A 14898-nucleotide genomic window follows, 5' to 3' on the forward strand; every position below is an offset into this window, starting at 1 on the left:
TTTTGCTAAAACCCATATACACTACATCATATACACGGTCCTCATCGACCCTCCTTGTTACCTCCTCAAAAAATTCACTCAAGTTAAGTCAGACACGACCTTCCCTTAACAAATTCATGCTGACTGTCCTTGATTAATCCATGCTGCTGGTGTTGGTGGACAATATACACCCTAATTTTATTTGTGTGCGTGGTTCCTTTAACGGGCTGTGCGGGACCTCCAGCCAGCTGCACGGCCATGTGGCTTCGCTAGCATAGGGGTGATGGGTGAATGGGACTTGCTGCGTGTTAGGATGCATGCAACAAAGTTTTGGATGAGCTCAAGTTTATGGGCTGGCCAGGAGAACATTGGAATAGTCAAGACCGGCAAATGACACATGAATGTAATGTTATGCATGTTGTAGGACCAACACAAAATATGCTCTCATTACTTAAAATTCATCTGTATTCAAAAGGGAATTAGGTAAGTGTCTGAACGAAAATAAATTGCATGGCTACAGAAAAAGGCCAGGAGATTGGGACCAGCTGAAGTGCTCTTGCAGAGAGCCAGCAAGTGCTCGATGGACCGAATGGCCTCCTAATGTGCTGTAACGATTTTATGATTCTTCTACTCTATTCTAATTATTCCCTATCCCTAGTTGCCTTTGAAAGTGGGGTAGTGAACTGCCTTTTTGAACTGCTGAATCTTGGGGGGGGGGGGGGGGGCGGGGGCGGGAGGCAGGGAGAATGTGATGGACGTGTAAATAGGGTAGGGATGCGGGTGGAAGAATGTGATCCAGGCCTAACAGAAGGAAGGAGAATGTGATCTAGCTTCCAATTTTAATCATGTTCCTGCTCTCATCCATTCCCCCCCTTTAGAGCTGGGTCTCGTTCTTCCCTCTCCTCCTCACTGTTCTTACCCCCCAACAAGTTCCTGAATTTCTCTCCCTGAATTCCTGATATCCATCCCCATCCCCTCCAGAGTTCCTGACCTTTGCCTCACTCTCCGAGCTCCTCCCTCCACTTTGATCGCCTTTCATGTTTCTGAGCCATACAGGAAAGCGGTTATTACTATAGCCCTGTAGACCATGAGCTTGGTGACAGTTTTGAGGGCCTGGTCTTCAAACACTCTTTTCCGAAGGCTGCATTGGCGCACTGGAGGCAGTGTTGGATCTCATCGTTAATGCCTGTTTTTATTGATGGACAGGCTAGAGCCTTCTTCGCCGCACAGCACTGCCCTCCAGTCATCAAGATCCACGGTGTGGCCTTGGACAACGTGGACCACTTCCCTTATCGAAGTACAACGTATTAGCATCACTACAAAATTACTCTTCCAATGCTTTCCAATGTTTGGTTTCCTATTTGGAATTTCACATCTTTTAGTATTAGCTCCTGCAGGCAGAACTGCGCAAGACCAACATAGCTGACTTCTCACCTTAGTGGTGTTTTATGCTGCGGTGCTACCTTTGTGTCAGATGGTATGCAGTCTTCTTCAAACACCAGAGCCAACAAGCAAGTCTATTTTAGTCTAATGGCCAGTAATGTTTGGCCTAGTCGCTCTCCTCTGCTTAAAGGGGAGGTGCATCAATGCAGCAGCAGCTCATTGTCATTGGAGTTTGAAGACATGGCAGTTACAACAGCAACACAGAGAACAAGCCAGAGGATTCTTGGACGCGGCTCTCATGGCACTGGTCGAGGCACTGGAGAGAAAGCAGGGTGTCCTGTTCCCATAGGGTGGCAGGATGCCATTAAAGCCCACTTGCAGAAGGCTCAGGCAAGAGATATCTGCCTACGTCACGGACAACAGTTTCATGCCACAGACCTGGAAACAGCGCCGAATGAAGTTTAATGACCTCACATGGCAGGTCAAGGTGAGTGACGGCTTCGGCAAAAGCCAAATCTCACCATTTGCACCACAAGCCTCAAACACTGCTCAATGCACTGTAGCCCCATCACTCACCTCAAAAGATCTCCAGCTATCATCACTTGTACCTCACACAATCACTTCAGCCTCACACACTTACCACTGCTATAACACTCACACCCACATCTCACACATTGCACACACTGACAGCTATTCAACAATGGCAGGCACATCACCCAAACATATTGCATCACACTCACTGACACAATCCCTTTTCGCTTGCTGAACAAAGTGGCTCACAACTGCCGGGAGCAGTGACAGATGGGAGGCGGCCAAGCTGCTTTAGAGACCTTGAGCCGACTGGAGGAGACAGCACTCGACATCATTCCAGGGGAAATCACTGAGGCCATGGTAAAGGGTAAAGTTGAAGTCCTTGGGGACAATAACGGTATGGTCATTTCTACTCCTTCTTTTCACATCCCAGTTCCCCCTCATCCCACAATCTCTTCTAATTTACAAGCTGTGATGGTGTATGCATGGATATCTTGCTTTGCTTGCCTCCCCTCACCACAACCTGACTCTTGTGCCTTTCTGATTTCAGATAACCAAGAACAGCCAGCAGGCCAGCCTGTCCCCGACGTCATGGAGAACAGTGGCGATGAACAAGACACTCCATCACTGCATCTGACACTCGCAGACATCAGCTCAGAAACTGACACTCCCCGGAATGTAGAGCGTAGCATATATGCGGATCTGCACATTGTGAGGCACTGGGCACGAGTCGCTTGCAGCAAGGCCAGAGTAGCTCGGGAGCCAGATCCTTGGAGGGGGAGTTCGCGCATGAGTTCTGCTGCACACAACGATGGGCAGCCATCAGAAGAAGGGTGATGGGCATGAACACGAAAATCCAAGGTTCAATGGCAAGCCTCCTGTCAGTGTCAAGGAGCAATGCGGAGTCCAGCTCCAACATTAGACGGGGCTTTGTGCAGAGCTTGCAGCTCATGATTTCCAGGATGGAAATGATGAACAACTCCAAGAGAGATCTTATCGACCCTAGTCATGATGCTGCATGTGATGGGCGATGTCGCGGCTTCCATTGCAGCACAGGCGGAAGTGATCTACAGTGAAATCTCAGACTGCTGCCATCGTGGCTGGGCTTACGAGTCTCAAAAGGGGACTGGCAGGGTATTGTACCAGGCCAGCAATTTATTCTCCAACAGATTGTGAGGCGCCGCCCTGGGGAGTGTCAGTAGTTCTGTGGGGCTGGAACCTACTGTCCGCTCTCAGGGTGACAGCATTCCTATTACCACCACTGTCACTCTGCCATTGCCCTTACCGTTGCCTATCAGCCAGCCAGTCCAGACTGCTGCCACCCTTGCCGAGGTAGTGGAGTCCACAGTCCACAGCTGTAAAGTCATCCACTTGCACCAACACTCCCTGTCACCTTAGGAATTTGAACAAGTTTAGAAAGCTGCAAGAATTGCAGAAAGTTACACATAGCCAGTCAAATTGAAAAAGCATGTCAGCTGCAAGTTGTTGCTGATAATCCATTTAAATAGTCTTGCTCAGCCGGCCTAGCGCCCTAAAAGAGGTGTGTAACACCTCCCTTCGCACTCCGCTCCAAACTCCGGGCCCAGCTGATGAATTTTACACCCGGGATAATGCCACATAATGTGACCGGATTTCCACCCCTATGATGTAAATGCCAAAGCAGTTCAGTTACTTTGCCATGCTGCAATGTTGTGAGTGTCCAATTCCCAAGTGACAGTCCTCACCACAGATGGTCAATGTCCAATAATGAAGCTTGCACAGTATTAGCTCTGGAGACCTGATGCACTTTGCGCTTTATCTCTTGTCTCTCAGCCACCTCTTTTCAGCCTCTTGGATGCCTTGATGTAGCACAGCCTACTGTTAGCCACATCTTCCAGCTTTCAACTCCTTCTTACAAACATCCTTAAACATAGAAACATCGAAAAAACGTGCAGGAGTAGGCCATTCGGCCCTTCGAGCCTGCACCACCATTCAATAAGATCATGCCTGATCATGCACTTCAGTACCCCATTCCTACTTTCTCTCCATACCCCTTGATCCCTTTTGCCGTAAGGGCCACATAGAAACATAGAAACATAGAAAATAGGTGCAGGAGTAGGCCATTCAGCCCTTCTAGCCTGCACCGCCATTCAATGAGTTCATGGCTGAACATGAAACTTCAGTACCCCCTTCCTGCTTTCTCGCCATAACCCTTGATCCCCCGAGTAGTAAGGACTTCATCTAACTCCCTTTTGAATATATTTAGTGAATTGGCCTCAACTACTTTCTGTGGTAGAGAATTCCACAGGTTCACCACTCTCTGGGTGAAGAAGTTTCTCCTCATCTCGGTCCTAAATGGCTTACCCCTTATCCTCAGACTGTGACCCCTGGTTCTGGACTTCCCCAACATTGGGAACATTCTTTCTGCATCTAACCTGTCTAAACCCGTCAGAATTTTAAACGTTTCTATGAGATCCCCTCTCATTCTTCTGAACTCCAGTGAATACAAGCCCAGTTGATCCAATCTTTCTTGATAGGTCAGTCCCGCCATCCCGGGAATCAGTCTGGTGAACCTTCGCTGCACTCCCTCAATAGCAAGAATGTCCTTCCTCAAGTTAGGAGACCAAAACTGTACACAATACTCCAGGTGTGGCCTCACCAAGGCCCTGTACAACTGTAGCAACACCTCCCTGCCCCTGTATTCAAATCCCCTCGCTATGAAGGCCAACATGCCATTTGCTTTCTTAACCGCCTGCTGTACCTGCATGCCAACCTTCAATGACTGATGTACCATGACACCCAGGTCTCGTTGCACCTTCCCTTTTCCTAATCTGTCACCATTCAGATAATAGTCTGTCTCTCTGTTTTTACCACCAAAGTGGATAACCTCACATTTATCCACATTATACTTCATCTGCCATGCATTTGCCCACTCACCTAACCTATCCAAGTCACTCTGCAGCCTAATAGCATCCTCCTCGCAGCTCACACTGCCACCCAACTTAGTATCATCTGCAAATTTGGAGATACTGCATTTAATCCCCTCGTCTAAATCATTAATGTACAATGTAAACAGCTGGGGCCCCAGCACAGAACCTTGCGGCACTCCACTAGTCACTGCCTGCCATTCTGAAAAGTACCCGTTTACTCCTACTCTTTGCTTCCTGTCTGACAACCAGTTCTCAATCCACATCAGCACACTACCCCCAATCCCATGTGCTTTAACTTTGCACATCTAACTCCCTTTTGAATATATCTAACGAACTGGCCTCAACAAATTTCTGTGGTAGAGAATTCCACAGGTTCACAACTCTCTGAGTGAAGAAGTTTCTCCTCATCTCAGTCCTAAATGGCTTACCCCTTATCCTTAGACTGTGATCCCTAATTCTGGACTTGCCCAACATCGGGAACATTCGTCCCGCATCTAACCTGTCCAATCCCGTCAGAATTTTATATGTTTCTATGAGATCCCCTCTCATTCTTCTAAGTTCCAGTGAATATAAGCCTGGTCAATCCAATCTTTCTTCATATGTCAGTCCTGTCATCCCGGGAATCAGTCTGGTGAACCTTTACTGCACTCCTCAGATTAGGAGACCAAAACTGTACACAATATTCAAGGTGTGGCCTCACCAAGGCCCTGTACAACTATAGTAAGACCTCCCTGCTCCTATACTCAAATCTTCTCACTATGAAGACCAACATGCCATTTGCTTTCTTCACCACCTGCTGTACCTGTATGCCAACTTTCAATGACTGATGTACCATACCACCCAGGTCTCATTGCACCTCCCCTTTTACTAATCTGTCATCATTCAGATAATAATCTGCCTTCTTGTTTTTACCACCAAAGTGGATAACCTCACATTTATCTACATTATAATGCATCTGCCATGTATTTGCCCACTCACCTAACCTGTCAAGTCACCCTGCAGCCTTTAGCATCCTCCTCACAGCTCACACTGCCACCTAACTTAGTGTCATCTGCAAACTTGGAGATATAAACCAGAGTCTAAATCATCCTAGTGGCCTTTAAGCATCTGCAAGTTTTCAAAACAAGAGAGATTTTTGAAATATGCCTATCTTTAGTTGATACGGATAACCAAACTATGTTTGAGAAAAGTTATTAGACTTGCAAGGACGGAAATTCAGCAGCCTTCCGCCATGTTTCTCGGCGGTATTTAGTTGTTTTGGGCAGAAAACAGTGCAACGGGAAATTCATTAAAGTCTTCCGGTGGCGGTTTTGAAATACCGCTGGGGAGCGGACTGCCGAAGCACAAGACTAGAAAAAACGCTGCCGCCCAAGTTTGGTCACAGCAGTGACCCGTAGATGGGTAAAAAAATGCCGAGGAAATCCCTTGTAACGGCAGTAGGTATGAAACCCTGCAAAAAGGTAAGTTACATTTTTTATTTTTAAATTCTTTTGCAGCGATTCATGAGAAAAGTCTTGTGAATGTTTTGCGACTTTTTATTTTTTGTTTATTGAAAAAATATTTTGTGTTTTCCCCCCTCCCTCGGCCCAATTCACAGCGGTAATCGGCCTCGGACTAAAGTTGACGAGGATCATGGTTTCTGCTGCGAATCCTCGTGCAACACCAATTTTTCCCGCTGAGCGGACTTTTTCCCCATTTTTTCCTGATTCATCCGCCTCAAAATCATAGCGGAGTCACAGTAGTTTTTTTGGTGGCAACGGTTTTTGATGAATTTCCAGCCCTTGGCAACTTAGCTTCCTTAAGTGCCTCTGTGTCAGGAATTTTATCTTCCCATTTGATGTTTAAAACATGGTGAAGACAGCAGGTGAGGATAAAGTTTATCCTAATTCATGGCTGTTATAGGCAGCCCCGGTCTCGCTATCATACAGCAGTGCTCTCAGAATGCACATTTGGTAGACCCACATCTTGATATTCAATGTTAATTTCCTATTATTCCACACATACTTAATGGAAGAATTTAGATTGTTATCTAGAATTAAGTTATCCAATACAATTGATCATAGGTAGCATAACTTATGTACAATGTCTTGTTTGGTTATAGCAATGAAACTTTTGGTGCACTCAACACATCCTGTGGCACAATCATTGTCTTCCTTAGACTGATGGTTAGTCCAAATAAGCAAGCTAGTGAACAGCTAATGCAAAGTTGGTTAAGCTCTACTTCAATGTGTGTGACAAGCACTTCATCGTCGATGAAAAGAAGTTCTCTCAACAGATATTTCATTTTGTTTTATGATCTTGTATGGATTAATGGACCTTTGGCACTAGACAAGAGCATAACGAAGCAGCAAAGAGAAGAATACACCAAAGAATGTTGGTGCCAAAATACATCTCTGTTTGATACCGCTGTGAATTTCAAAGCTGTTAGATTGTAGCCTTCACATCACCATGGAAGACTCAAATAAAAGTGAGGAGGACTGGGGGACAAACCAAATTTGTTCAGCAACTGGAAAAGACCCATTCTGTTGACTAGGTAGTCTTTGCAATCTCCTCCAGCCCCACAACCCCCTCAGCCCCCGAGATATCTGTGCTCCTCTAATTCTGACCTCTTGAGCATCCCTGCGGACAGGGGTGGAGCCACCAAGACCAAGCGCAGCGGGCGGTCTTAGAATAAAGTGGAGGAGGGATGGATGCAGCCTTTTTTTGCTGAAGTTATTATTATTGTTGTTATTACTGTTGTAACTGTTCTCAAGTTAAAAGTTTTGTGTAAGTTATGTAAATTTACAAGTTTACAAGTTTGTAAGTGATAAAGTTTGTAAGTGATCTTAACTGAAAACTTTAAAGTTTGATACAAGAATATTTTTATTCAAGTTAAGTATAAACAAATGTATGGTAAACTTCTGAATAAAACATATTTTATATTATAACTGAATCATTTACATTATTTGTTCCATTATTAACAACTTTTTGAACTAAAGAAGAATCAGTTTCATTATTTGTTCCATTAGCACAACACAACATTACGGAACAGGTCCAAACAGTAAAGATGGTCCATGTGGAATAGTTGCCACTGAGCCTTCAGGCAGCAAAGCGTTCATGGATGAGCTGCTGACACAAGGCTCGAGCAATTGTTAAAGGGGCATGATGGCCCGCCCTCCTCTGCCGTCATGTTCCGGGTTCAGGTAGTTGCATGGCTTCCTCGTCCTTGTCATCTGCATCACCCTCATCATCATCAGCCACTCTCACCTCAGGTGTGTCTTCTACTACCAGCAGCTGCTGCCTTATGGTGGCTAAGTTATGCAGCATGCAGCACACAACAGTTAACTGACTGACAATCTGGGGGAAGGGAGTATTGCAAGTAGCCCCTGGAATGGTATCCTGGTAAGATGGCAGCAGCGGTAGATGATCCTCTCCTCCACGACGGAATCTGGACCTCCTCAGCGATGGCTCGACCTCCTGTGGTGACAGGCGGCCTCCTCCTCAACAGCGACCGGGTCGGCTGGCCTCCCCCCACTCCTTCAGTGACGACTGGACCTCTCCTTCTCCACTGATGACCTGGCCTCCTCTCCTCCTCCAGCATGTGGTGAGTAACATGGCTATGACCTCCCTGCCCTCTCACTCTGAACCCAAGTGGGCCACTGACCCTCCCAATGCCTGCCCCCAAACAAGCCTTGGACAACCTACCACCAATGGCGCTACACAGCGCCAAGCCTGCGGCCAACATCTCACCGTAGGCAGCTAGGCCCATACAGCAATGCCAGGTCTCCAGTCGTCTTGGACCCCCTTGCCACTGGACCAAGACTTTGTTCAGCTAAGCCCGTATGGTTGCCGGTGTGCAACGGCCACCCCACGTTAAAAGAACTCACGCACAGGCATCTTCCATTCCTCTAACATGAAGTTCGGGACCTGGAACATCAGGACCCTCATGGACAACCCCAACAGCGACAGACCAGGACGTTACACTACCATAGTTGCCCAGGAACTTAGATGCTTTGATATCGACATCGCCGTCCTAAGCAAGACCTGGCAGGTAGGGGAAGGCGAGCTCAAGGAACAAGGTGGAGGTTACACCTTCTTCTGGAAAGGGAAACCAGAGGAAGAATGCCGCCTCCACGGAGTCAGCGTCGCCATCAAAAACGAACTGGTCGACCGCCTCAAAGATTCCCGCTGTGGGGTTAACGAACGCCTCATGACTCTTTGACTCACCCTATCCCGGAATCAGTGCACCACAGTCATCAGTGCGTACGCCCCTATACTCGATGCAACAGATGGGGCCAAAGAGGGTTTTTACTCCAACCTCGAAAAATCCCTGTCCTGCGTCCCTGCTGGCGACAAACTGATCCTCCCCGGTCACATCAACTCCAGGGTCGGCAAGGATATAGGCCTCTGGAGAGGCGTAATTGGCAGAGAGGGGGTAGGGAAAGCCAACTCCAGCAATACTCTACTCCTGACAAAGTGTCTAGAGCATGAACTTGTCATCACCAACAACTTGTTCCGCCAGAGGGACAAATACAAGGCATCATGGCAACACCCTCGCTCCAAACACTGACACCTCTCAACTATGTCATCATCTGAGCCAGGGATCACAAGGATGCGCGCATCACCCGTGCCATGACTGATGACTGCTGGACAGATCACCGCCTAATCCAATCCATCATTGGCATCAACATAGCCCCAAAGCAGAGGGGACAGCAGAAGCAGTGCTGCAAAAACGTCAATGCCGGGGCACTTAAGGATCCAGCTAAGAGAACCCAATACAGTCAGCACCTCACAGCTAACCTGGCATGCCTTGATGATCCCGAGACGCAGAATTTCGACAGTGCTTGGTCTGCCCTCCAGGCCTCCATAACCAGCGCCTGCAAAGAGACGCTCAGTCACTCAACCATGAAACACCAGGATTGGTTTGATGAGAATGGGAATGGCGTATAAAAGCAGGGAAGTCTTGCTACAGTTGTACAGTTTATTGGTGAGGCCACACCTGGAATACTGTGTGCAGTTTTGCTTTCCATATTTACGAAAGGATATACTTGCTTTGGAGGCAGTTCAGAGAAGGTTCACTAGTTTGATTCTGGGGATGAGGAGGTTGACTTATGAGGAAAGGTTGAGTAGGTTGGGCCTCTACTCATTGGAATTCAGAAGAATGAGAGGTGATCTTATTGAAACGTATAAGATTATGAGGGGGCTTGACAAGGTGGATGCAGAGAGGATGTTTCCATTGATAGAGGAGACGAGAACTAGAGGGCAAAATCTTACAATGAGGCGCCGCCCATTTAAAACTGAGATGAGGAGAAATTTAAAACTGAGATGAGGAGAAATTTCTTCTCTCAGAGGGTTGTGGATCTATGGAACTCACTGCCTCAGAGAGCTGTGGAAGCTGGGACATTGAATAAATTTAAGACAGAAATTGACAGTTTCTTAAACGATAAGGGAATAAGGGGTTATGGGGAGTGAGCAGAGAGGTGGACCCGAGTCCATGATCGGATCAGCCATGATCGTATTGAATGGCGGAACAGGCTCGGGGGGTCGTATGGCCTACTGCTGCTCCTATTTCTTATGTTCTTATGTTAATGATCAGGAGATTCAAGAGCTTATAGATCGCAAGCGCAGGGCATTTCTGAGCCTTAAACAACCCAAATTGGGAGCAGCAAAGCAGCATTACAGATGGCTCAAGGCTGAGGTCCAACAAAAAAAACGGGATCTAAAGAACAGGTGGTGGATGGAGAAAGCACAGGAGATACAGCAGCTGGCCGACAGCCGTGATGTGTAAGGATTCTTCACCGCAGTCAAGGCCACCTTCGGTCCAAACACCCAAGGCCCCACCCCGCTGGTGGCCAAGAACGAGGAAACGCTCATCAAAGACAACGAGGCAGTCAGGGTCCGCTGGAAGGAGCACTTCGAAGATCTCCTCAATTGAGACTCTGCCTTTGACTCAAGTATTATCAACTCCATTCCACAGCATGCTACCCGCCACCACCTCAGTGAGACCCCAACACTGCACGAGGTAGAAAAAGCCGTAAGACTGCTAAAAAAACAAGGCTACGGGTGCGGATGGAATCCCTGCTGAGGCACTGTAGTATGGCAGAGAGTCACTGATGGCGTGAATGCATGACCTCATTTCTCTCATCTGGAGGGAGGAGAGCATGCCGGGAGATCTTAGAGATGCAGTGATCGTGACCATCTTTAAAAAAGGGGACAAGTCCGACTGCGGCAACTACAGAGGAATCTCCCTGTTATCAGCCACTGGGAAAGTTGTTGCTAGATTCCTCCTCAACCGTCTTTTCCCTGTAGCCGAGGAGTTCCTCCCGGAGTCGCAATGCAGAGTTCGTCCTCTACAGGGCACAACGAACATGAATTTTGCAGCGCGACAGCTGCAGGAAAAATGAAGGGAACAGCGCCAGCCCTTACACATGGCCTTCTTCGACCTTTCATACTGTCAACCGCGAGGGTCTATGGAGCGTCCTCCTCCACTTCGGATGCCCCCAAAAGTGCATCACCATCCTCCGCCTGCTCCATGACGACATGCAGGCCGTGATCCTTACCAACGGATCCATCACAGACCCAATCCACGTCTGGACCGGGGTCAAACAGGGCTGCGTCATCGCCCCAACTCTCTTCTCAATATTCCTCGCTGCCGTGCTCCACCTCACAGTCGACAAGCTCTTCATTGGAGTGAAACTAAATTACAGAACCAGTGAAAACCTGTTCAATCTTCGCTGTCTCCAGGCCATATCCAAGACCACCCCAAACTCTGTCATTGAGCTACAGTACGCGGACAACGCCTGCGTCTGCGCACACACACAGGCTGAACTCCAGGATAAAGTTGATATATTTACTGAGGCGTACGAAAGCATGGGCCTTACGCTAAACATCAGTAAGACAAAGGTCCTCCAACAGCCTGTCCTCACCGCATAGCACTGTCCCCCCCATTCATCAAGATCCACGGCACGGTCCTGGACAATGTGGACCACTTCCCTGATCTCGGGAGCCTCTTAGCAACAAGAGCAGGCATTGACGCCTCCAGTGTGCCAGTGCAGCCTTCGGCTGCCTGAGGAAAAGAGTGTTTGAAGACCAAGCCCTCAAAACTGTCATCAAGTTCATGGTCTATAGGGCTGTAATAATACCGACCCTCCTGTATGGCTCAGAAACATAAACCATGTACAGTAGAAACCTCAAGTCGCTGAAGAAATACCACCAACGTTGTCTCCGCATGATCCTACAAATCTCCTGGGAGGACAGACGCACCAACGTTAGCGTCCTCGACCAGGCCAACATCCCCAGCATTGAAGCACTGACCACACTTGATCAGCTCCGCTGGGCAGGCCACATAGTTTGCATGCCAGACACGAGACTCCCAAAGCAAGCGCTCTACTCGGAACTCCTTCACGGCAAACGAGCCAAAGGTGGGCAGCGGAAACGTTACAAGGACACCGTCAAAGCCTCCCTAATAAAGTGCAACATCCCCACTGACACCTGGGAATCCCTGGCCAAAGTCGCCGAGAGCATGCAGAAATCAAGCGCAGGCAGCGAAAAGAGCATGCAGCAAACCAGTCCCACCCACCCGTTCCCTCAACAACTATTTGTCCCACCTGTGACAGAGACTGTGGTTCTCGTATTGGACTGTACAGCCACCTAAGAACTCATGTTAAGAGTGGAAGCAAGTCTTCATCGATTCCGAGGAACTGCCTATGATGATGATCGGAAGGATCCAGGCATCGGAAATGCTGCTTCAATATGCCAATGGTCCTCTCTATTATGCTGCGCATCGCAATGTACGACATGTTGTATTTCCGCTCATCTTCCATCCGGGTTACGCATAGGGGAGTCATGAGCCAGGTGGCGAGGTTGTATCCTTTGTGTCTCAGTAGCCAGCTCTGCCCTTCTGGCTGCTGCTGAAACATAGCAGATATAACACTCTCGCATAGGATGAATGATCATGGGTGTTCGCAGGGTATCTTGCATCAACAGGCATGTTTCAATGCATGTCATCACAAGAGCTGCACATTAATGGAGTAGAAGTCTTTTCTGTTCCTATACATCTCGGAATCCTCCAAAGGTGATGTGGTACAATCAATGCAGCCCTGTACCTTTGGGAAGCCAGCAATCCTGGAGAAGCCCACAGCCCTTTCACGCATTGCCTGGGCAGTCATGGGGAACTTTATGTAGTCATTCCTCCGGACATTTAGTGCAGCAGTCACCTGCCGAATGCAGATATGTGTTGCATGTTGAGAAATGGTGCACACATCCCCAGTTGTAGCTTGAAACGAACCGGAGGCATAGAATGAAAGTGCAGCTGTAACCTTCACTTCAACTGACAAAGCAGTCCTCCTGATGCTTCTAGGTGGCAGTTCTGCTTTTACTAACTCACAGATCTCAGTTACAACTTCTTTGCGGAAACACAGCTTTCTAACACAGTCCGCATCATATTTGTCTCGATATAAACGACATGGGTAAGCCCTCCTGCCCATCACCCTATGTGCTCTGAGATTCCTCATGCGATGACGTTGAATCAATTATCTCCTCTGCAGCACCATCGTGCAGAAGGCTTACATAAAGTATGGCATTGTCAGTATTGCCCCCATGATTAAATTCTACCTTTGCAAGCTCAAAATGGCAGGCAGGACAAGGTTCTTTATTCTCCCTCCCCAAGGTCGACGCCCTAGTATGGACCAGACCAAGAGGTCTAAGCAGGCGCAATGATCGGGAACCCCTTCCCCCTGCCCCCAGGCTTCATTTGATGCATAGTGTAGGCTTCTCATGCTTTCCGTTCACCTTCCCCAGCACCTCATCTCCCCTGGGCTTCTTTTCAAGCCGAGCCCCGAGCCTGTGTTCAGGCGATGGACCAATTCTGCCAACTGACCCTCTGACCCTCGAGTTTGGTGGTGGCGTGTCAGTTTAAAAAAAATAAAAATTTAAAGAATTCCATTTCCTGCGTTTTAAGTTTTAAAAATTTAAGGTTGATTATGGATATTAATATGTTCTTGACTCCTTCCAAAACTTCACATAAAAACTATGAAGTCTTTCTGGGTCGATTTTTTAATGTGCGCTGGTTTCTTTTAAGTGCCCAGAAGGTTTCTCGGGAGAAATTTTAATTGGCTAAACTTCCATAATTGTGAAAAACTGGCGCAGACTATGACGCAAAAAAAACTAACCTAATAAAAATGTAACTGAGTTACGCTGGTGCACAAAGATTGGGGAAACTTGGATTTTTAAATTTAGGCAAAAAAATCCGGCGCGCGCCAAAAAAATGGCACAAATCACTGGGGAAAATTGAGCCCAATATGACTAAGCAGCACAGTAATCTTTACACTAAATATAACTGGAATACTTTTAAACTAAGGTTCTGCTGATGATGATGATGATGTAAACGCAATTGATTAATAGATAGCCAAGTGCTTTATGTAATTCTCAATAATTTACTTTGTGATGGTTTTAATTGTATTATCAGAGATGTTAAAGGGTATTCATTAATGAATCGCTGCCTAGCATCTTTATGAACTCTGGCTTTAAGAAGTTACTCACACTTCACTCACTTGTACAGCATTCCTGTAGTTTGGCTTGCGATGCTATCAATATAATTTGGACTGGGTTATGTGAAACAGTTCAGATGCACAATAATTTAAATGTGCTGTTATAAAACTTGGATATGATGGGTTGATTTGAGTCAATTTCCTTATGTATGTGTGTGAGAAAGGGAAGGGAAGATTCATCTGAAATTCTTTCATATAAATTATGTAGTGAGTTCTGGGTTCAGTATTACTTACATATTGTGTAGGATTTAGCTTAATTTTATTACACACTCTCTTCCAACTTGCATATCAACCCAGCCTCCCACCTGCTGAATTCCACTATTGCATTTTGTGGAGGAAGTGAGTGCTTGAATTTGCTGAGTCTCCACCCATCTGGACTTAATACATTCTGTTGAATGCCACTATTTTCTGAAATGAGAAGAAAATATCCACTGAATAAATGACATATTTTGTGCCATGCATTTTGGGCTGTATCACATTCTTATGCATAAGGTAAAGTACTTGGCCTACAGAAGATTTGAGGCCCAATTACAAAGAAAACTACAATGTACTGTAAGTGTTAATTATAC

Source organism: Pristiophorus japonicus, chromosome 5 (genome assembly GCF_044704955.1).
Source record: "Pristiophorus japonicus isolate sPriJap1 chromosome 5, sPriJap1.hap1, whole genome shotgun sequence".
Classification (NCBI taxonomy): domain Eukaryota; kingdom Metazoa; phylum Chordata; class Chondrichthyes; family Pristiophoridae; genus Pristiophorus; species Pristiophorus japonicus.